The 24210-nt window shown below is 43.6% G+C and overlaps 1 pseudogene across 1 annotated transcript in view; it reads left to right on the top strand.

The window, feature by feature from the left end:
• Positions 1-8591: 8591 nt before the first annotated feature.
• Positions 8592-24210, top strand: part of LOC311361928 — a 16202-nt pseudogene continuing 583 nt past the window's right edge. Inside the window, exons 1-14 of the transcript in view lie at positions 8592-8632; positions 10395-10442; positions 11930-12107; positions 12510-12659; positions 12993-13148; positions 13809-13905; positions 14111-14209; positions 14371-14463; positions 14921-14970; positions 15493-15601; positions 15884-15909; positions 16093-16262; positions 17988-18072; positions 23888-23969. The product of the transcript in view is annotated as an uncharacterized misc_RNA (transcript). The remainder of the gene's footprint in view (positions 8633-10394; positions 10443-11929; positions 12108-12509; positions 12660-12992; positions 13149-13808; positions 13906-14110; positions 14210-14370; positions 14464-14920; positions 14971-15492; positions 15602-15883; positions 15910-16092; positions 16263-17987; positions 18073-23887; positions 23970-24210) is intronic.

Here is a 24210-nt window from a genome sequence, read left to right as displayed (position 1 = left end):
GAACAGCGCCGATACCGACATCGCTGGCGTCTGTGTCCAGTATCATGTTGCCTTGGTCGAGTGGGTAGCCCAGGATTGGCGCGGTTGTTAGCAGGCATTTGAGTTCTTTAAATGCCGCCTGGCATTCTTCAGACCAACGAAACTGGGCATGCTTCTTGGTCAGGGCATGGAGAGGTTCTGCAATGGAAGCAAAGTCTTTAACGAACCGCCGATAGTAGGATGCAAGGCCCACAAAGCGACGGACATCTTGGAGTGACGTCGGTGTTGGCCAGTCCTGCACTTTCTGGACTTTGTTGGGGTCAGTGGCCACACCGCTCTCTGAAACAATGTGACCCAGGTAGGCTACTTGGCGGCGGAAGAGGCAGCACTTAGACGGTTTTAGTTTCAGTTTGGCCTGGTGGAGACGACTGAAAACCTGGCCCAGCCGCTGCAGCATCTGTGGAACGTCGCTGCCAAGAACGATGATGTCGTCCAGGTACACTAGGCAGGTCTCCCACTGCATGCCGGCCAGCACCCGGTCCATCAAGCGCTGGAATGTCGCCGGAGCATTACACAGTCCAAATGGCATGACATTCCATTCAAACAGTCCATTTTTGGTGCAGAATGCTGCTGCTTTGCGTGCTCTTGGGGTCAGTTCGACTTGCCAGTAGCCGGCCGCGAGGTCAAGGGTGCTGAACCACTTGGCATCAGAGAGGGTGTCCAGCGTATCTTGGATGCGGGGCAGAGGATATGCGTCTTTAATCGTGCAGTCATTCAGGGCTCTATAGTCTATGCAGAGGCGGTACGTCCCATCTTTTTTTTTTACCATCACTATGGGCGATGCCCAACTGCTGTTGCTGCGGCGGGCCAGCCCTGCCCCCAGGCTCTGTTGTATCTGTTGGTCAGCATCCTGTTGTTTCTCCAACGCCATCCGGCGTGGTGGTTGCTTGACTGGGAGGCCTGGCATGGTTACGATGTCATGCTGAACCAGGCTGGTCCTGCCGAGGTCAGTGGGTCCTGTGGAGAACACATTTTCATAGGTGCACAGCAGCTGAGCTAGCTGCAGCTGCTCCTCTTGGTTAAGCTCAGTAGAGCTCTGGGCATAGAGCTCCTGTAGGTGCTGGGGGACCGAAGGGGGGCTGCTGACAGTCTGTTCAGGCTGGTTGTGGGCAACCGCGTTTGCAGGCTGCAGAACATTTGCCGGCTGGAGGAGTCCCACGATGGCCCCCTTTTTAATGGTTACGGCACTGTTGCCCGGATTGAAGATGCGGAGGGGCATGGTCTTATGGGGCTGGGCTTCCACTAAAACTCGGGCCACTAACAGTCTGTGTTTTTCAACAAAGCCTTTGGTGGGGCTCAGCATCAATTCCCCTTCAACTGGATCTTTAAGGTGGATGTTGCCTCTTACCACATACTCCTGCCCAGCCTCCAGCACCACCGTCCGGGCCACTCTCACTGCGTGCGCCTTTGGTTTGTTTTTGGAATTGAAATACGGCACCTCTTCTCCAAACAGCACAATCCGTTGATTCCCAAAATCAAGACGTGCCTGGGCCTGGCTCAGGAATGGATGGCCCAGGAGGGCCTCGTCACCAGCTATATCAGCAACCAGGAAGACGACGCTCACCTGACGGTTGTGGATCTGGACAGGGATGTGAGCTTCACCGAGCACGGGTATGTCACCAGGCCCAACACCGATCAGAGTCTCTACGATGGATGACTGAAGTGGAGGCCTGACATCTGGATGAATGGCGTTGTAATGACACAGAGGAAAAACACTTTTCCGAGCCCCACTGTCCAAAACAGCACACATTTCTAGCTCGTACACAATCATGTGAATGCTCATTTCTTGACCATGGGCCTTAAGGTGAAGCACAGCGGACCTTGAGCTTTGAGGGGACATGGTTGAAGTTAGAGCTCTAGCTGCATTGCTTGGTGAGGGGCAATTTCTCTTCATGTGTCCTAGGCCTGAACAATTGTGACACCGAATCTCATTCCATTTAATGTCTCTGGGGCTTTTACCTCTATATGGTGTGTGACTGTGGCTGGGAGACTCAGGTTTAAAGGTGGCTGATGGGGACACTGTAGCAGTCTTTAATTCTTCTTCGTCGGTTCCCTCTCTGATCACCATAGCACGGGGCCTGCGCTCAGCCATGCCACGGGCTCCTGATTGCATGAGGCCGGCGACATATGATGCTGCTCTCTTCGTGGTTTCATAGCGATGGGCAATGTCAAAGGCTTGGGCCAATGTTTGTGGGCGCTGCTCTAAAAGCTTTTGTACAGTTTCTGCATCCCCCAGAGCATTAGTAAAGACTTCAACTCCTATGGCGTCCTGCTCAGCATCAGCCCTGTTGCTGTAGGCTACTGACACTCTCCCGTAGATGTCATCTCGCAAAACATGGAGGGCCTCACCCGGTTTGCGGACACGCTGTCTCAGCTCGATAGCTACTGCTGCTGCATGCTGCGAGGAAGGGCCGTATGCAGTTTCTATCTCCTCCACCAGGCGGACGTAGTCCCACTGGGCGGACCGGGGATTTCTGTGGATGATGGCTCCGGCTGCACCCACCATGCAGAACTTCAACTGGACAGCCATTGTCTTTGCGGACCAGTAGTTAGCTTTAGCACAACTCTCGAACCTGTGCAAGAACTCTGTCCAGGGTGTGGTGCCATCATACTGTCCGGGTCTCAAAATGGGGACTCTTTCTCGATGATCATAGTCATCCTCACTCTCAGAGGAGGGCTGATGTGACTTTGGCTGCTCACCTTTGCGAAAAGAGCTCTTTAACTTCATAGTCTGACTGTGCCCTGGCTCCGGCAAATGTCCATAGTTAATATCCTTTGATGAAGGACAGGTGGTGCACAGGCATGTGGGGGCTGGGGGGCAACCGATCTTGGGGGTGCTGTGGATGTAACTCCCCTGGTCCGAGGAAAAGGGGTTTGAATGTGGCGTTGCAATAACAGCAGGTTGTGGAATAAAGTTGTTGTTTAATGGTGGTACATGGGGTTGGTGGTTGTGCACGTGAGAACACGAGTCACTTTGTTTGTTGGCCACACCACGTTGAAAACAGTAACTGTCCTCCTCGGAATTAATGAAGGGGTTCTTGCTCGAGAACTTGGGTTGAATGAGCTCACATGGCGCCGCCGCATGCCTCGTTTTAATAGGCTCCACTTCACGGTGGAACACGTTAGAAAGTCCATAATAACTTGTATTTCCTTCACTCGTAGTGTCTATGGTCTCTTCCACATCACCGTCGTTTATCGTTACGAACGGGTTGGACTTTGAGTAGCCGAAATTGCACGGGCTACGGCGGTTAGCGTCCGCCATCTTAGCTTAGCTGAAACAGGTAAACAATGCTTTCCCGCTTATTCTTTTGTCTCTTCTAACTTCTCCGGTTTATTTCACCGTTCTTTCTTTGCTCACCACTGCCTTTCCGTTTGCGTGAGAGGGTCCCTTCGTGGTCGCCAATGTTACACCTTTCCTGTTTTCTGGCTCTCAGACCGTAGTCGGGGAGCACAGGGGAGACGTCCCTCCAGGGCCGATGTCTTTTCGGGGGTAACACCCTTCACTATGACCGGCAGTGGGTCTGTTCATAGGTCGGAAGACACGGACACTGATTCCTGGCGGCTTTGTACTTTATTCATTCAACAGTACACGTCTGCTCCAAAATCATAACCGGACTCGTCTAATTCCTCCCTAGACTGACCCTCGCTCACTCGCTCGTTCACTCATTCGTTGACTCGTTCGCTGACGTCACTCACACACACACACACACACACACACACACAGACATTCTCGCGCACACACATACGCTACTCTCGTAACACTAGCTTTAGCCTAGCTAAACACCGAATTGTGTTCTCATTAAACAACTTGCTATACGAGAGTCCTGCTGGTTGCACAACGATAATAACAAATTAAGTGAACAAATAAATTATATAGTTGGTTGCATGGCTGAAACTTTTGAACAACTCTTTAACTGTTATTTGGCTAAAGCCCAACCACAACGTCCTTGAGATGCTAGCACTAACTGACAGGTAGTGATTCAGAAAATCATATAAACTGGATAGAGCACATTTATATTTTTTACAGTGTGGATTTAACATCCATAGTAAAAATGATGTGTAAAGAATAACACAGGGTGTTATGCCTTTTCATTCAATACCTGTAGATGAACAGTTTTGGGAATGGGACAAATCATCATCCAGATACATATAGGCAGGGAAAAAAACCTAGGGTAAGAAAAAAACTGCAGCTGCCGTCATAACCTCGCTCTTCAGCCATGACAAATGTGGGAGACACACCATGAACACGGTTTAAGAACAGTAATTTATTTAACAAAAGGCAATCAATTTAACTAATTAGATTAGATTAGATTCAACTTTATTGTCACTAGCAGAGTACAAGTACAGAACCAATGAAATGCAGTTGACGTCTAACCAGAAGTGCAAAATAAGGTAAACATTGCAGGTAAGCAGGTAGTCATTTAAAAGTGCAGATAAGCAGGCAGTCATTTAAAAGTCCAGTGCTAGACAGTGCAGTAATAAGTAAAAAGTGTTATACAGTGCAAGGCAGTATAAGTAAACAGGTGAACATTGCAGAAAGTGAGATGCAACAGGTAAGCAGGTAACCATTTGAAAGTCCAGTGCTAGACGGGGGGTGGGGGTTTATTCAACAGTGATACGGCCTCTGGAAAGAAGCTATACTTGTGCCTGCTGGTGTGGGAGCGCAGGCTCCTGTATCGCTTGCCAGATGGGAGAAGGGTGAAAAGTCCATGGTTTGGGTGGGTGTCATCCCTGACAATGGATTTGGCTTTGTTTAAGCAGCGGTCATGGTATGTGTTGTGGATGGGGGGGGGGGGGGGGGTAGACAGCCAATAGTCCTCTGGGCAGAGTTCACTACTCTTTGTAGTGCCTTGCGGTCGGCAACGTTGAAGTTACCGTACCAAACAGAGATGCAATTTGTAAGTATGCTCTCAGGGGTACAGCGGTAGAAGTCCGATAGAATCCTAGGACAAAGCTGTGCTTTCTTAAGGGTCCGTAGGAAGTGAAGACGCTGATGCTTTCTTCTTCACCAGACTGGAGGAGTTGAGGGACCAAGAAAGATTATCTGTGATGTGGACCCCAAGGAACTTAAAGCTAGACACACACTCCACCTCAGCACCGCTGATATGGAGGGGGGTGTGTGCCCTGCTCCTGGTTCTTCTGAAGTCCACAATGATCTCCTTGGTCTTCTTGGTGTTGAGTTCCAGGTTATTGTTTTTACACCACGTAGTTAGATGTTGAACCTCCTCCCTATATGCTGTTTCATCCTCATCTCTGATCAGGCCCACCACAGTGGTGTCATCTGCAAACTTGATTATGGCATTGGAGCCATAAACAGCCATAATCATTAGCAAGGTGTGGAGTGTGGATATCAGTAGAATCAGTAGTGTCAGGTGTGCATGAGGGATGATGTTGTAAGGTGCATCCCAGAGGTGGGTGGTGATGTAAAAGCCCACGACCATGTCGATGGAGTAGTGCTTGTTAGCCGCCACAATGAATCAAATCCCAAACCGGTTTAACACCCAGGAGATGGTGTGCATCAGACACACCCAAACCGGTTTAACAACCAGGAGATGGTGTGCATCAGATCCCAAGTTCGTGGAGTGTCTGCAATTGAAAGGAATCATGAAGGATAAATCTAGTGATATATACTTTGTCAACAAATTCCATGAGAAGAAAAAAAACAATAGATGAGTGATCCTACTAACAAGTATTAGTTCTGTAGCCAAAGCCTGGTGTGGCATAAACATGGACACAAAGCATTTTCATATATATTTATGAATAAAAATAAATAAATGTTCACCCACCAACCCATGGCCCATTTATTGTGAAAGCCCTGCACAGAGCTGGCAGAATTGAGAGCAGAAGCCAGGGTGCGAGTTCTGAGATGCCCTGCAGCCCCCCTCTTTTCCCCTTTCCTGCAGCCTGTCGCTAAATAAAAACAGCCCCCCTTTATTTTCTATGGATTATCACATTGAAGAAACCCTTGGTGTCTAGAAGTCCTCTGGTCAGTATTCTACCCATAGAGATACTCACTCTAAGGTTCTATTTTTGTGTCTCTTGGGTTTTATTACTTGTAATTGCAATGTTTACTTCAACAATACTTCTACAATTATTAGTTATTAAATTATTTATATCCATATTTATTCTTTTTATTTTACTACTGCATGAGACCATCATTAATGCCTTATGGATGCCCATGGAATAGGAATAATTGAGTTTTCCAGTACTTGGTCAACACACTATGCAACAACTTCTATCAAAAGTTTTAAAACAAACAAGCATCTGGCATCATTAGGTAGCAATACCTGAAAAGAAGTACTCATTACATTTCCATGCACAATTTTTCATACCGGTATGCAGTTTTTGAATGTCACCCTGCACTCTCTAAACGTATCCAGAGTGTACATTTGGTAAAAGTCTGCTCTGTATTCTGCTGAAAACTTGGTCCAGTTTGCAACACCTGTTGGAGACAATTTTGAGAAAAAGATGATTTCTCAAATTGATTTAACATGGAAAACATGCATTATATAACCATAACTGTATAGCTACAGCCATTTTTGTAATCTTACTGTCAAGCCACAGAAAATGCAATTTACTCCTGAAGTATTCCATTTCCACCACTGCTTTGAAGCAGGAACACACCAGGGACAGGGTCAATTAAAGCTCCGTCTCCATCATGAAGGACCACCTCAGCAAATATGATCTCCAACAGGCAAGATGGCAACTGGAACAAATAAGATTATTCTATTGAAAGACACCATCTCCAGTTAGTATTAAGCCAAACAGCATTAATAGAAATACTGAATGAGCACTGAATGTATTCAATAAATATTGTATTCCCAAAAATAGAAACACATGCAAACAAACAAAATCAAAAATAAATGATTAATAAATCAAATACCTGCTCAATAGATGTTGCCAACTCCTGCTCCTGCTGTGTTATGGGCTCTATCCATCTTTCCTATTCCTACGTAGAAATGTCATAGGGCTGACGTTAGCAAGATGCTTCTCATGAAGCATCTAGCACATGAAAATCCTCAACTTTTACTATAGAAACTAGGGGTTTTTTGGTACGCACATTAACAATTTCAGATTTAAATTGCTGACCTGAGTGAAGTCAAAGGTCCAGTCCAGTGCCATGTATAGTGCGTACTGTAATCCATATTATAAACAACAGTTTACATTCTTTTCATATGATAGAACAGAGTTGATACAGAGTTGTTACTGTACATATAAATAATATTATTATGTTTGATGCCGAGGTGCACAATCCGATCACTTATTTTTTATCACTTACTATTAGCATGAACACACCACAGTCCAGTTATTGACAACTCAATTATATTTAAATACATTTAATACAATTACATTTCTTGATACTACATCAATGCATAGCACATTTCACAAGGCATATAAAAGTCCAACATTTCCATCACCTTGTTTGAAACAAATGCCCAGGATCCTGACACTCTCTGTGTTGCAATGGTGCTATAAAAGACAAAAGGATAGCATGCTGAAATACACTATTAAAGACCTCACATGATTGCTGTTCCATGCTTCATTTTGAATAGCACCTTGTCCATCAGCACAGACAATAAATTGCCTATTAATTGGCTTCCATTATTGGTTTAAGTAACAGTGGAGCAGGTGTGCATAGTATGACTCCAGGCTGTGCTACCTTGATCGCCACAAATGTAATGAACACATCACCAGAAGCCTTTTTTGAACACAGCAGAAGCAACATTGAACGGTTGCTAATTCTCTACTAGGAATATTGAACGGTTCCTAAACATTATGAATAATAATAATATAACACCATGCAAAACACAACAACTTAACGGAACAATTAACGGTTCCTCAATTTAAGACTGAAAACTGAACATGGATAAATAATGCCAGTCTCCATAGCCACTAAGCTTGGAGCAGGAATCAAGAAGATGAATCCTCTTAAGTTTAGGCTTCAGGACCTGTAAAATATACCGTAATAAACCTACAGTTTAGCTTCATAACAACAACAATTATCTGCAATAAAACTTTTTTCACTCATGTGAATGAGGCTTTGACATTCAACACTCAGCGACATGAATCTGGACTTTCAGTCTTCCTTCTTCTCAACCACAACCGGAACAGGTATGCTAAAATAGTATTGTGGGCGGGGCTGGACCTTTCTAGGCAGGGCTGGTCGTCCAGCCACGCACACTTTTTCAGTTTGTTTACATAGAAATGTTTGAATCTAACTTGTGTCAGTGCATCAATTTTCTATATATATATATATATATATATATATATATATATATACACACACTGACTGACAGTTCATGTGATTTTAAAATTGTTTAAGATATCAAAGCTAAAGTTTTAGGGATAAATTCATTGATAACAGAAATTTCAAATGGCCTAAAATTTCTGATATTTTAGAAGGTTGGATGTGTGGGTTTTTCAGTAGTGTTGTAGATTATACATGCATTTTGAAAACTGATGTTTTTGTAGCCAGGGGGGAGCTTATTGTTTGTGTGTTAATAACATAACTGACTTATTGTTCTTTGTATTCATTCACAGGTGCTGTGTGAATGTGGCCATGCAAATTGTGTGACAGTTCACTATCTTCCAGGTATGAGTTGCTAAAACATTTTAGGCTGAGACATTTCCATCATGGCCGCACATGCCGATATCCATGTGTATATGTAGAGTGTCCTTGCACATTCACAACCTGGAAGAACCTTTTGGAAATGTAACTTGTATGTTTGAGGGATGTGCATTTCAGACAAAAATATATGGTACTTTTAAGTCACATAAAAATCGTAAACATAATCCCCACAGTTTATCCGATTTTAAGGCAGGTGTAGTTAAGGTCACTGTTCAGTCTGCTAGTCCTGATGATGGGCCCACATCCTCTGCAGACATAGATGATAGTCTGTCAGATGCAGATAGTGATATTGATAACTCAGAGGACCTTCCTGAAGTTGTAGAAAAAAGACTTGCCTCTGTTCTATTGAAGTGAGAAAACATTTTTCATGTTCCATCTACAGCAGAAGATGCATTGGTTGAAGAGCTACACTACCTGCTGAGTACTGTGTCTGTGCCAATAACTTGTAGCAGTCTTTCAGATTTTTTCAAAAGCAAAAACATTGAGGTTGATACTGTTGTTGTTAATGAATTAGCGGATTTACTCACCTCAATTTATTTGGCAGTTTTGTGCAAGAGTGACGATGTAAAGGCATATGGATATGGAAACATATTAGAGCCACTTTTACATGATCTTGTTACATTAGAAGAGCAAGGTGTGTTCATTCCAACGCTTGGAACTTTTGTCAAAGGAACAGTGCATAGTGTAATTGCTGACAATTTGGGTGCCCACGGTTTGGCTGGTTTAATAGAGAGCTTTTCTGGGCAATATATTTGTCGATTTTGTACTCCTCAGAAAGTAGAGATACAGTCAAAGGACGTTCATTCAGGTGCTTTTTCTCTACAAACCAAAGAAATACATGACGCACATCTGAAGATTGCACAGGATACTGAAACGAGTTGCTTTGGAGTGAAGAGAGCTTGCCCTTTAACTGAACATCTTCAACATTTTCACATCAGCACAGGCTACCCCCCAGATTAAGAGCACTATTTGTTTGGAGAAACAAATGACCAGAGGGTGAGCTGGCTTGGCAAGTGATACTAGACCTGAAGTAAATTGTAGAGTTGGTTGTGGCACCTGTTCACACCCACGAGACAATTGCCTACCTTGATGTTAAAAGTGTCTGAGCACAGACACAGATTACTTGAGCTTATCCCAGGTGCGAAGTTCAAACCTAAACACCACTATCTTGAGCATTACTCACACTTGATCAGGTGCTTTGGGCCTCTTGTGGGTGTATGGACGATAAGATTTGAGGCAAAACACAGTTTTTTTTAAACAAGTAGCTCAACACACAAATAATTTCAGGAATATTGCACTTACTCTGGCAAACAAACACCAGCAATTGATCAGTTATCACTTGCATTCATCTAGTCTCAGTGCATCAAATGTGGAAGTTAAGAATGTCTCCGTAGTCCCGGTTGATGTTCTGAATGAGGAGGTTGTATTGGCTCTCAGACAGAAGTATCCAGACATTAGTCAAGTAAATCTCACAAAGAATTGCACCACTAAAGGATAAACTACAGAAATGGGATGATTTTGGCATGTGGTTCAACTGCTGGAATGCCTGAATTTGCGGAGATCCTACAAATATGTACAGTGAGAGATGAGTTGAGCTTCATAGTTTGTTTATATTTTGCTTGGTATCAGGACCATTTTAGGGCCTTTCAGTTGACTTTGTCACCAGGAAGAGAGGTTGCCCTTGTTCAGGAGCTGACGGATTGCTATCCACTTGTGGCCTACACAGTTGGATCCAGACGTATGGTGACCCTGAAGAGGCACATTGTCATCAGAGGTTTGATTTTGATCATTTACAGTGCTGTGTAAAATTCTTCAGTAACAGATTTGGTTTGTATCCACCACATAAACGTTGTGGGTACCTCTCTGTACTCATACCTGCTCTCTACTGATCACTCCTAGTCTCTGCTCCTTACTGAACTCCTCACTCTCCTAGTCTCTGCTCCCTACTGAACTCCTCACTCTCCTAGTCTCTGCTCCCTACTGAACTCCTCACTCTCCTGGTCTCCACTCTCTGAACTCCTCACTCTCCTAGTCTCCTCTAGCCTCCTCTCTACTAACCTCCTTTGTTCCTCCTTGCTCTCTGAGCCCTTGCTCTACTAACCTCTCTTACCCTCCACCTCACTGTCCTAGCCCCATCAGATCTAGGCAATGACTGTGTCCTGACCATGTATTCTGCCTGAGTGATTGAGTATTTGAATAAGAAGACTAATACCTGTCTACTCTTTGTTTGTGTCTCCACCTTAGATTAGCAAGGCAGGATGGCAGGAAAAGTAACCTTCAGAGTCCTCTTTGGAGGTGAAGATGATGCAAGAAAAGTCACCATTGAATCCGGAATACCAAGAACTCTGGAGGACTTGGCTCTTAAAATCAAGACTTTCTTTCAAGTGACTGAGCAGTTCAGACTTCAGTACAAAGACAAAGACATGGATGATCAGTTCATGAATCTCTTGTCAACATCAGAACTTCAAGATAAAGGTACTTTGAAAATGGTGTACATACTTAATGATACAACCAGGTCCATGCCTCTCACAGGAGATGCCTGCTGCACAATCCCAGGTACTCCTTCCAATGCCAGCTCTTCATCACAAGAACCATGTGATTCAGACACCAGCAATGATACCATCATCTTGTCATCATCGCCTGAGACCCGTTCCTGCTCCTGGCCTAAAACCTTTGTCGTGCCCCGCTTCTTATCCTGTGACGAGATTATGCTCCAGACAGGAAATGATGAGTTCAAGGCACACGGAATTTGCCTGTCTCCTACGCTGAAAGTACGCTCAGATATTCTTGAAGGCCTTGCTGAGGAAATAATAAAGTAACACAGCTTACTCGAGGGATGAGCAGTTAAAAGAAGTGGCAAAAGCTCTGACACAGTCACATCCATGTTTACTGGAAAAAGCAACACAAACTGGATACTGTGGCTGGAAGCATTACCTGAAAATAAAAATGATGAACTTCCGCACCAAGCTGAGGTTTGTGTTTTATTTAATTGGTTATTTTTTGTTGCTGTCCTAAGTGCCAAGGCTTATGCTTTAACATATATTTGTGCCACCGCAAGGTGGTGCAAGATATTAAATGCCAGTCCGACAGATTCAAGGACTTGCGTTTAAGGTCTTGTGTCACTTTGCGGCAGCATAAATGTATTAAAGACGTGGAGCTTAGGACAAAACCAAAATAGAGCCCATTGTGTTTAAATTGTGAGGCAATTTGTGATCCTGGTCAGTGAAAGGTGCTGAAAAATATAATTCTTCTTCTCCTCAGCCGAGCTGGACACCCCAAGGTTGCCATCAAGTCTCTGAAAAACAAGCGAAGTGGCCAGCAGACTCCAGCAGCCAACATCAAGAAGCCCAGGAAGGGAGATGTAAATTTCTGTCCAAACATCCCTAATGGTGAAACAAGAGACAGTTTGGAGGTGGAAAGGGTGGCTCTACTGACAGAGGTGTGATGTGCAATACATTGTATCTTACCTTGTATCTTACCTATCCATGATTACACTATGTTCATGGCATGGCCAGTATGTACATGATCAGTTTTTCACCCGTCATGTTTTGCACTATACTTCCTGTCCAGCTCAACTCAAGCAGCCAAACAGTTCATTTTGCACTGGACACTTTAGCTGTTTTTTGGTTAGTTTGTACAGTTCATTTTTCAGTATCTATTACACTCAGTTTGTATATTATTCTTACTCCCTAATCATATTGTCTAGCATCTAGCTTAGCTTTTCCCTTTCTATTGTCTGTTTCTCAATTGTATTGTGTACCCTTGCAGAGAGTTTCTGACCAAATCTCATTATACAAGTATCTGTACTGTAAAATGACAATGAAGTTTCATTCCATTTCAGGTAAAAAAAAAAAAGAAAAAGAAAAAGGACGAGACTGTGATCAAGGAGAAGATGCAGCGTACCTTCTCGCTTAGGAGACAGGAGATTCTCCAGGAGCCAAAGATTCCAGAGTTCCTAAACAAATGGCCAGCACTCTTTGACGTCAATGAGGTAAGTGTGAATCTGAAGTTTAGTAACTCATGTATTCAATGTCACACATCTGGTAAATGGTCTACACTTAAATAGTGCTTTTGTGCACCCAACCCCAAGTGCTTTACAATGGCTTTCTCTCATTCACCCAGTTCACACTTTCACAGTTCAATGGCGGCAGTCAGCTGCTGTGCAGCGTGCTTGCTTTGCTCAAGGACACTTTGACATGTGGATAGTCAGAGCTGGGATTCAAACTTCTTCTTCTTCTCCTTTGGTCTATGAATGACCCCTCTACCAACCGAGCTACAGCCGCCCCTGTTGAAGTCTGTATCCTGTCTGTGTTGTCTTTTACAGATCAACCTGGAGTTTATGCGGCTGACGACTGTACCTCTGACCTCCAAATGCCTTGGATAACTGGACCGCCTGACTGATGACCTGATCACGGTTTTCCATACCAAAGGTGGAGCTGCAGGAAGAAAGATCAGAGCAGTGATGGCAAAGACTCATAATGTAAGTATTTTTTGGTCTAACCTAAAACACATATGGTTTGTTTGACTCAGCCATATGGGAAAGCTCCTTTGTTAACGGTTTGGAAAAGGATAGGCACTTTCAAAATGACTGTGTAGTGAACTGGCTCATAACTGTGTGAGCTAGAGATGGGCGATATGGGCTAAAAAATTTATCCTGATAATTTCTGGTATTTATAACGGTAATGATAAAAATTACGATAAATAAACACCAATTCAATGACGAGTCTCTCTCTCTAATGAAACTTCTTCGAGTCATTATTTAGCGGCGTATTTAGTCAGACTCAGATTTAGAAGCTGTTACATGAAATAAACAAAGTGAGAACACACACAGGTAGATTATCAGAGTTTAGTCTGTGAATCTACCTGGATAGTCTCTGCTTTGTTTGACCGATCTGAGTGTCTGATTAGGAGAGAGAGAGAGAGAGAGAGATGACAAATTCTTACCGAGGGGAATGTTTTTGACGATATATCGTAAACGATAAAGTATCGCCCATCCCTAGTGTGAGCTTTAACTGAGTGGGGTGAAACCAGGTGAGTGGATGGTCAAGGGGGGAAATGTCAGTGGCTTGGCTGGCCTCAGCACATGCGTGTTAGTGTGTCTCTGACACTGACCGGCATGGAATCATAATGTTTGTTTCAGAGTGAAGACGTCAACGTGAGGCGTGATTGTGTGCTGAGCTGTCTGAGTATCTACCTCAATGAAGACCTGGACACACTAGTCAAAGAATACGTGGTAAGTATGTCATCCTTCTGTCCTTTGTGCCAGATGTAATTAATTTCCCTCCAGGTGTGCCTGATAACATGTGGCGTTCATGAGAATGGGATGGACATTAGGTCACATTGACCTTGACCACCAATAGTTTGTCATTGAGTCCAATGGGTTGTTTGTTTTGAGTAAGAAATTCCCTCAAGGCAATGGTGGTAGTGGTCACTTGTACGAAGTAAATCCACATGGTCCGGAGGAGCCTGAGGTTAAGGGTCAGGTCCTGGCACCTAAGCGTGTCCAATATGCCAGTGATGATTCTTGCCCCAAACAAGAAGGTGAGGACACAGAAACGTGATAGTTCTCATAAAGCAGCAGTTATGTAATTGACACCTGTTTTGGAAATGTTATTAGTAAGAAGGGCCTTTCAGATTTTGTCAGGTTGATTCTTGATTCTGATCAGCTTGAATCTCCTGTGTGTGTCTGTGTGTTTCACTAGGATTCATGTTGTGGACTGTCTGCTTATGAACTCAAACGCCTTGAGAACATCAGAGAGAGGGAAGCCTTCTTGTCTTCCTTGAAGTTATTGACAGTAAGTGGACATGTTGACTGGAACTCTAACCAACACAAGACTGATCAACTGGTCTCTCTCTATCCTATCACACTTTGTCTGTCTCCCCCTACTCTCTCCTTTCTGTCTCACCCCCTCCCTCTTTCTGTGTCTGGCTGTCTCCCTCTCTCTCTCTGTCTTCTCTGTCCTGCTTTTTCTCTCTCCCCTGGTCTTCTCCCTCTCTCTGTCTCCCACACACATCACACATATAGCTTTATTGTGTGTTACCTCCTACCACAGTGTAACTTCACACACTCCTACCACAGTGTAACTTCACACATATATAAAGCATGTGATTTTAAAAGTTGTAAAAGTAGGGCTAAATGTTTTTTTCTACAATGTAGTTTACAAAGATAATGCCATTCATGTCTTTACCATACCTTGTAGTGTAATTATGGAGAGAAATAATGGGATAATTATTGTTTTTCTCTGTCAAAAGGCAGCTGAGGATCTGAGGCAGTTGGTAAACCCAAAGCCGGATGTCAAGAGGTAAGTCATAAAACAGTGTAGTAGTAAGGATACTTTGTTTTGTTTTGGCTGTTGGGACTGATTCTAGAAGGGGGCATTTTGAAGGGTTGATGGGTTAGGGGAGAGAAGGTCAGGATAGGGAAAGGTTAGTTCCTTCTATTTCCTAACAGGAAACAGAAGGAGGTTAGGAGAGAGGGAGGACAGCACAATATAGGTTTGGAGAGAGTTGGATAGGAGGGAGGAGTAAACCTTACCCTATGAGAGGAGATTAGGAGAGAGGAGGTGAGGAGAGATGGCAGAGGGTAGGAGTGAGGGAGTGTGGGGTGGACAGAAGAGGTTTGCCTCTTTCCTACTGTCCTTTCTCCCCTACCTTGTATCAAAGAACAGTTTCTTATTTGGCTCTTTCAGATATTGGTTACTTATGAGAATGTTTTCATTTACTTCACAGATCTCTAAATAAAATGGGTTCCTGGTCCTGTATTTTTTCTTTTTTTACATTTTAATGTGGGATGTTTTGTTGACTCCATTTTTTGATTGTGGCAGGTCAAAGGCTTCTTTGGATAAAGTGCAGTCTCTTCTATCTCCCCGGAAATCCTTGCGTCTTAAAGAAGCACGGAATCTTACCCTCAGAGGAAAACGAACCTATGAATATGTAAGTTACTCTCTTATGTTTCATGTGCACCATTACAAATTCACTAAATTAAAGGATTAAGAGTATTACTTTTAAGCAATGTGACACAACATGCCGTTCTTTACGGCACAGAGTACCCACAAACACGGTAAAAAATGTCATTGAGATTCTTTAACGTGACCCTCATTGTGATCAACAATGCTCAAACACCACTTTTTTTATCATACTTAAATAGTTGATCATTGAATGTACAACTCCATTTATACATAATGTAACTTTTTGACTTTTTGTTTTGTTTTCCAGGCTTTTAGGGAGTCAAAGATCTTGAGGTCATTGTGACCTTGAACTTGTGTCCATCTCATTCTCATGAACACTATATCTACAGTGCCTTAAGGGAATTTCTTCAAATTAACACGCACTTGGCCTCAATGATGAACTGCTTAGAATTTGGTGGTCAAAGGTCAAGGTTAGGGTGACACAGCTCATTGTTCTTTGTTCCCTCCATCTTTCAGGACATCAAATGCAGTGAGGCCGAGGCAGACGTCGCAGGGACAACCATGGCAATCTGCACCGTTCGAGCTGAGGGTGATGATCCTGATGGTCCTGGTGGACGCTTAGCAGATGTCGGTGTGGTCCTGGAAGGGGTCGAAGTTCTCCACAACCTCGAGAGTATCAACCATGCGTGCGTGATGCTTTATGGGTTGATCTATGCCATGGGCGTCAGTTTGGTTTGAAATGTGCTGGGGACAGAGACACATTCGAAAGTGCATTTTCAGAAGTGCATTTTCAGAAGTGCTGGGTACAATGAGGATGCAATCTTTTTTTTTTTTTCTCTTTAATGCAGGTAATGAAAGGTTCTGAAAGACGGCATACCCATGTAGCTTACTAATGAATAAAAGGGGGTCATCCCTATGTTCCCTGGGTCCTATGTTACCCGCTTTGTATGTGACCGGGGAGCGAATGTGTTTTTCGTAGGTGGAATCCGGAAGAATCATGAATATTACGGTTACGGTTAGGGTTAGGGTGAGGGTGAGGGTTACGGTTAGGGTTAGGTTTAGGGTTAGGAGTCAGCGTGTGAGTTTGCCTGACTGATAGGGTTAGGGTTAGGGTTAGGCTTTTCCACCGACAGTGGAAAGCTACCAACACAAACAAAGAGGAGCTAGGAAAGCAAATTAACTATGTGTTTAAGTTGTGAAGGGGCAAACGTGTGGCTACACACAGCTCTACAGATGTCGAAAAAAGATTGAAAAAGCAACAAATATTTGTTGCACAGCTGAACGCTGTATCACATCATGAGCTGGCTGTTCTGAATTCACAACACGCATCCATCCTACATCAGGCATTCTGACCAAAACTCATGCACTCCCCACCACAGTTATTCCACTAATTACTCCACTATCGTCATCTCCACTATACCCAACACTGTACGAACGCAAACTGTAATAACCGATAAGTTAGGCTACTTGGTGGCTATGGCTAACATCAATTGCAAGAGTTGAAACAGCCGACCACTTGAGTGCAAAAAACACAAAACACCTCACCACAGCACTAGCAAATCTTAAGCAATAAATATTGCGTCTTACCTTTATTTATGTGCCAGTGGTCTGCAGATGAATCCCATGGTGTCGCCTACCACATCCATTTAGTTCTACAGGTTATCGCTCTGTATGTCCATGGTACTACCAACCTGCTCTGGTGCTTTATACCTAGGCCTATGTATTCAGGCTAAAATGACTTGATTGTCTGATGCCTCATCATTGCATCCCAGCCAAAGAGTATTGGTATTAATACCTCATTCATTGTCCAAGCCACGCTGGCAGCTCATACAAAAATAAGTAAGGGATAATGTATAGAACGCCGGTCATTATCGGGAAAATGAGCCCTGACAGAGCGGACCGGACACCGCATGAAGCGAAGGTGTCTTGCCCTGAAGGGGCTTGTTCTATCTAGATAATGACCGGCGACGTTCTATACATTATCCCACTTATTACACGGCTACTTGCCAAAACGAAAAAAAAAATTCACACGGTATGTCTTTTTACAATTCATTTGTTATTACCATTCATAGTGTTGATCAGCAGAGAAATAGTCCACCAAAGACGTTGACGTTGCTTAGCAACCAAATACACTGGGGTTGATAAGTTACCAGACTACTTGCGGAGTGATACGAGAGACATGAATCAGAGCGACTTTCCTTGACAGCGGTCATTATATGCAACGGTCAATTATCGAAAAATAATTCACCGCTGGAAAGTCGGGAAGGACCATGCAAGTGAACAGCGCAATCCACAGCACTGAGAAGAGCCGTGTAATAATCCATATTAATTAAACTCAATTTTCTTGACTTTTTAAGTGGTGGGTACAAAATGAATCTTGACGAAAACTGGTGGGTACTCGTCCCCAGCGTAACTGACGCCTATGATCTATGCACTTAATCTAAGCTATCCAAAAAGCTTGAAGAATACATTTGAAGTTTACCAGACGATCCTGATGTATATATATACACTAGTGATAATAAAACAACCTACCACCCTGGAGAGATCAAACAAACCTTTTTCAACTTCTATAATAATCTTTACAAATCACAAAGGGGATACTCACAGGAAAAATTGGAGGATTACCTCCGTAAAATCGAGCTACCTGAAGTCTCAGCTTCAGACCAACACTCCTTAAATTCACCATTCACAGAAGCTGAAATACTGGCCACAATTAACTCAATGCCGTTAAATAAAAGCCCAGGACCAGAGAGTTTCTCAGTAGATTTTTATAAAGAGTTTTGGCCTGAGATCCATCTATATGGCAATGGTGAATAACTTCTGCAAGGAAAAAACACTCCCTCAGACAATGAACTTAGCTCACATTAGTGTTCTACTTAAAGATGGCAAAGATCCCCTGCAATGCTCATCATACAGGCCTATAAGTCTCTTGGACTCTTGGACTGGACTATAAGATTATCACCAAACTTTTAGCTAGGAGGCTGGAGTCAATCCTACCTAAACTAATCAACCCAGACCAGTGCGGTTTTATAAAGGGGAGATATGCAGCTGACAACATAAGAAGAACTCTGAATGTAATAAATTGCATCGACAACCAGCGGAAGCCTTCTCTTCTGTTATCTTTAGACGCAGAGAAGGCTTTTGACAGGGTTGAGTGGAGCTTTCTTTTTTCTGTTCTGGAGAAATTTAAAATGGGTGGTAACCTTATTGACTGGATTAAAAGCATCTATAATAGCCCTAAAGCTGCAGTCATAACAAATGGCTACTGCTCAAACTTCTTCACTTTAACTAGAGGGACCAGGCAGGGGTGCCCTTTGTCACCTTTACTTTTCGCCATGGTGATTGAACCACTGGCTGCATTTGTTAGAGACAACACCAACATCCAAGGTTTTAAGTTTGACTGAGCATAAATTGTCCTTATATGCTGATGACATTCTCTTATATATCACTGATCTTGACAATTCTATTCCTCACCTCCTAAATACAATTAAAGAATTTGGTAGCTATTCAGGGTACAAGATAAATCCAATGCCATTTTCCTACACACAACACCAACTGAAGAAATGCTTTCTTCTAGTGAGTTTAACTCTACACCAAAAGGCTTTAAGTACTTGGGGATAATTATTACTCCAGATTTGGATAATTTAGTTTTTAATTTAGTAGAAAATTACACTCCCCTCTATCAAAGTGGGCCTCTCTGCCATTATCACTTTTGGGCAGAATAAACTTAATTAAAATGAATGTCCTCCCAAGATTTATTTTTATTTTCCAGATGCTTCCATGTTCGTTATCGGTAGAGTTTTTCAATTTAATTAATATCTGTCTCTCTAGATTCATTTGGAGGAATAAAAAAACAGGAATATTAATCAGTTTATTGACTCTTATGAAGCCCGAAACTTTTGGAGGTCTGGCCTTACCCAACCTCCAATACTATTTCTGGGCAGCCCAAATAAGGAACCTGATTTAATGGTTAATGGAAAGACATGAATCCATGTGGGTTCATATGGAATCAAAACCATTCGAACCACTGCCTCTCAGCTCCCTCCTATTTATAAACCACTTTGAAAAGATAAAAAATATGGACAAATGTTTCTCCGTAATCAACACTCGGAGAAACATTTGGAGAAACATTTGGAGAAACTTGGAAAGCCTGCAGAAAGAAAATTGGCATTGCCTCTTGTACTTCTATACGTTCTCTGATCTTTCAAAATCCAGACCTTAATACTCAAATTACTTTGGTCAATACATGTCAATGGACAAACTCTGGCATAATACATTTTAAAGACTTGTTAAATCGGAATTTGCAGTTGAAATCATTTATTGAATTAATATCAGAATATGACATCTCCAATAAACACTTTTTTAAATACCTACAAATCCGAAGCATTACAATCGCTCCCATTAAAGAAAAAAAAATACGGTTTGGACTATCTGAAATGGAGGACACTTTGTTATCCTCAGACACAATAAAAGGAAAGATCAGTGAATTTTATTATATTCTGACAAGAGAAGGTCAATCTTCTTTCTAATTGTTAAAGAGAATATGGGAGAAGGACATAGGGAGAACCTTTGAAGACAATACATGGTTAAATATCTGCAATAGAATTCATTTCCCATTTACAAGTAATAAAATGAAGGAAGCAAATTTTAAGTTTATCCACAAAACCTACTTAACTCCATCAAAAATGCATGAAATATCAAAGGACATCTCAGCAGTATGTCAGAGATGTAAAAAGGTGGAGGGGACATTCAAGCATATGTTTTGGGACTGCAATCTTCTAAAAAGCTATTGGAGCTCAATCCATTCTTTTACTCAGTCAGTCATGGACATACAATTTCATTTGAGCAGCAGCTTATATTTACTAAATTACACACATAATTTACAGTTAGATCATAAAAAATGCAGGATACTCATTTTGATCACTTATTTTGCAAAGAAATGCATACTTTTATTTTGGAAGAATGATTCCCCTCCATCTTTTAAGACTTTCCTTGATCAACTGTCTTCATTCTTGCCCTTAGAAAAATATATTTTTTGAAAATGTATGTGTTTGTTTGAGTAATTTTAATCTATAGAAATTGAAAATATATATTTTTTCTTGAAACAATTGGCCTGTCTGATGTTTTTTGTCTATATTTTGTTACTGTAGAACAGGAGTGGGCAAACTTTTTGGCTTAGGGGCCACATCATTTTTTTTTAACTGACATGTCGTCGATGAGCTATACGAGGCGAGGAACTTTTCTGTGTGATAAACCTACGTTTTCAAATTTGCTTTTGTTTTCTGGACATAAAAGACTTGCTGCCTCTACCATGCCCGTGGTCCTTTGCTGCATGTCCTCCCCTCTCTCTTATATACTTTCCTGTCTATCTCACTCATGCAAAACAAAAAAAATGGTTAGGGTTTTTAAATGCCTGATGGGCCAGATTAAAGGTTGTCAGCGATGTTGGGTGACATCACTTCTGTTGGTATTTGAAGCGGGATCCCAAACAAAAAGAGGCAGCTCGCCCCTCCCTTCCGTGTTTTGTGCATCCAGTAAAAACGATCATGAACGGAGCGCAAAACCCCACAACACCCACCCCTTGGCAGTGATTGATTGGAATACTATTTATTTTGGTTTTGAGTGGTTGGTAGTTTTTTTGTTGGCCTGCTTATGGGGCCGGCAGCTAGCGGATTGTGAGGAAAGATCAGATGAATGTGATCATTTATGTTTCGGCCTAGAATTGCTGATACAACCTTTAAACAATAGGGCGGGCCGCACGTGGCCCGCGGACTGTAGTTTGGTGGTAATGAGGCGGTAGCCTACTGGTGCCGTCTGCCTCTGTTGCGGGCCCCTTTCTGTTGCACTGTTGGACGCCCATTGGCGTCAACCAACTGTTAACGTTCAATACTTCAAACCCCCCTGGGGGGGGGGGGGGGGGGGGGGGGGAGAGAATCCTAATCTCGCCCTGGGAACCATAATACCATAATGGCTAGAGCCAGCCCTGGCTAACAGCAAGAATCACTGAACCCTGCATCGAGGCTGTATTTCAACCAAAAGTAAATTGGCTTTTCTTCTCTTTTAAAAAGCAGTTTGCATCTCCTCAGATTGTCAGATTGTTTCGAGCCGAGCGCATGTGAGTGCGCGGCTGCGCGCATGCACGTTCAGTAAACAGCCCCCCACGTTGGCTTGGTGGCTAGTCGCTACACACACACACTTCGGAAAAAGCTGCTCAATAATTTAGCATTAACGGAGATTAAAAAGAAGCCTCCCCTCCCTTCACCCTCCGTCCCGACTCCACTCCCTTTTAAAGCAGATTAGACGACCCCAATGATCCCACCCTGTCTGCCCGTCAGCCCGCCACCTCGTTAATCACACGCGGGTCCCGAGGCTGGAGAGCCCGTGACGGCGCTACGTGAGGTTGATTGCAAGTCAACGTAGCGTGGGTGGTGGTGATGATGATGATGATGGTGGGAGTGTAGAGTGTTTGCGCACGTGTACACTGTTGTTATGTATAGCGGGGGGTGGGGCTGGCGGGGATGGGCGACCACCACCACCACTGTATCAATACGGATAACGTATTCTGCCGTGGCTGTAACAGAGCCATGGTGAGGAAAGGTCGCCTGCCACGTGTAAGTATGCCCGGTTTGTTCACATTGGGAGTGTGCACTCATCTGTGCACTCTTTGCACCTTTCTCATTGCAAGGCCTATCATAATAAGGATATTATGATCATAATAAGGATATTAGGATAGGCCATAAACATGTAAAATGAGTGCACAAGATAGGCCTTAATAAGGGTGCAATGAGTGCACCACAGTCTCACCATTTTTTTAAATTATGCACTCCTTGCACCATTTTTTAATCGGTACGCCTTAAAATCGGTTAAAGCAAGATAATGGTGCACGGAATGCACCATTAAAAAAAATGGCTCACCATTTTTTTAATCTTCGGATATATAAGTGTTGCCCCTTGCACCACTGTGTGTCCCGAGTTGGTAGAATTAGGACCATATAGACGATTGTTAAACAAACACAGAATGTATTGCAGGCCTATTGTCTTTTGTGTAGTAGGCCTGCGAGGACTTGTACTTCTATGTTTGTGGAGAATCGCGGCTCTGCAAAAGACGTATCGTCCACAATCTTCTAGATATGGATGCAATGAGTCCAACAGACTTACGCACTTTTACACACTTTTACACTTTTACACACTCACACCACTTGACAACAGATGAAGCAGGAAGCGAAGAATTCTCTGATAGCTTATTAACTGGTTCTGTGAAAATATACGCAACCATATGTACGTGTGCGTGTGTGTGTGTCCGTGTATGTGTGCCCGTGTTCATTCTACATGCATGCCTTCACAAATTGGCCACGTGCAATGTATTTCTGGAGTCTAATCCTGGGGGGGAGGGGGGGGGGGGCTTCACGATCTCATTTATTGCAGGAAAAAAAAGCTTTATTTGTTTGGAGTGCACCATTGAACGCTTGGATGATTTTCCTTTTATCGCGTTTTAAAGTTTGACGCCTCATTTGGAGGCCAATGAAAGGAAAGCACATGGCTAGCGTTATTAATTTGTAACAGACCACGACATGAATGAGGAGGCTTCTGGTAAATGAAGGAACACCTACACGCAGGTAGCATGCTGGTGTACGGTTTGAATTGATATGATTTCTAACGCTTCTTTCCCAGCCTATCTCGTGTGGCCCGCATGTCTGCGTGAGTGATCAGACGATGTCTTGTGAGATAGGACTTTAATACCTCGCTAATGAAATGTTTCTTATTTTCAGCATCAGTGGGCGCTGCTGCAGTCTGCATCTATCTTGCTGTCCTCATTTCCTCTTCCCTGTGCATCCAGTAGTCTCTCTCTCTCTCTCCCTTTCTTTCTGCCCCTCTCTCTCTGCCTCCCTCCCTCTCTCTATCTCTATCCCTCTCCCTCCCTCTCTATCTCTCTCCCTCACTCACTCTCGCTCTTTATTTATTTTTCTCTTTATCTTCTGTGTAATTCCTTCATCCCTCCCCTTTTTTTTTTTACCAAGTGTCGCTGCCTTCCCCTCCCTCAATCTCTGTCTCTCTATCTAACACACATACACACACACACACACACACACACACACAGAAACACAGAAACAAGCGCACACAGCCCTCCCTCCCTTCCTTCTCTGTCTCTCTTTCGCGCTGCCTCTATCTCCCCCCCCCCCCCCCCCCGAGTGAGCCAGGCTCACACACACACGGACACACACACACAGTGTGCAGAGCGGGAGGATGAGAGAGGAGCGCACATGTGAGGATCTCCTGGGCTGACCGCTCTCTTCTCTCCTCTCTCCCCTCAGTCCTCTCTCCTCTCCGCGAGGCGCTGAGCTGCTGGTCCCCCTCTGCCTCGGCCCGGGCAAGGCAGCACTGGAGGAAGAGGAGGCAAGACGAGGAATACTGCAGCAACCAGCTGCTCTCTCCCCCACCCCCCTCTTTCTCTCTCTCTCTCTCTCCCCTCTCTCTCCCCACTTCTGTATATTCCCTCCCCCCTTCCCTAACACCCTCCTTTCTCTCCCCCCCCCCGCCCCTCTCTCTCCCTCTACCTCTACCCCCCCTCTCTCTCTCTCACTCTCCCTCGCTGCTCCACTGCCTCCAACCATTGTCATCTTCTTGATCCCTTCTT

The sequence above is a fragment of the Micromesistius poutassou genome, assembly GCF_964030765.1.
Source record: "Micromesistius poutassou genome assembly, chromosome: 17".
Lineage (NCBI taxonomy): Eukaryota > Metazoa > Chordata > Actinopteri > Gadiformes > Gadidae > Micromesistius > Micromesistius poutassou.
This window is presented reverse-complemented; position numbering and strand designations above follow the sequence as displayed.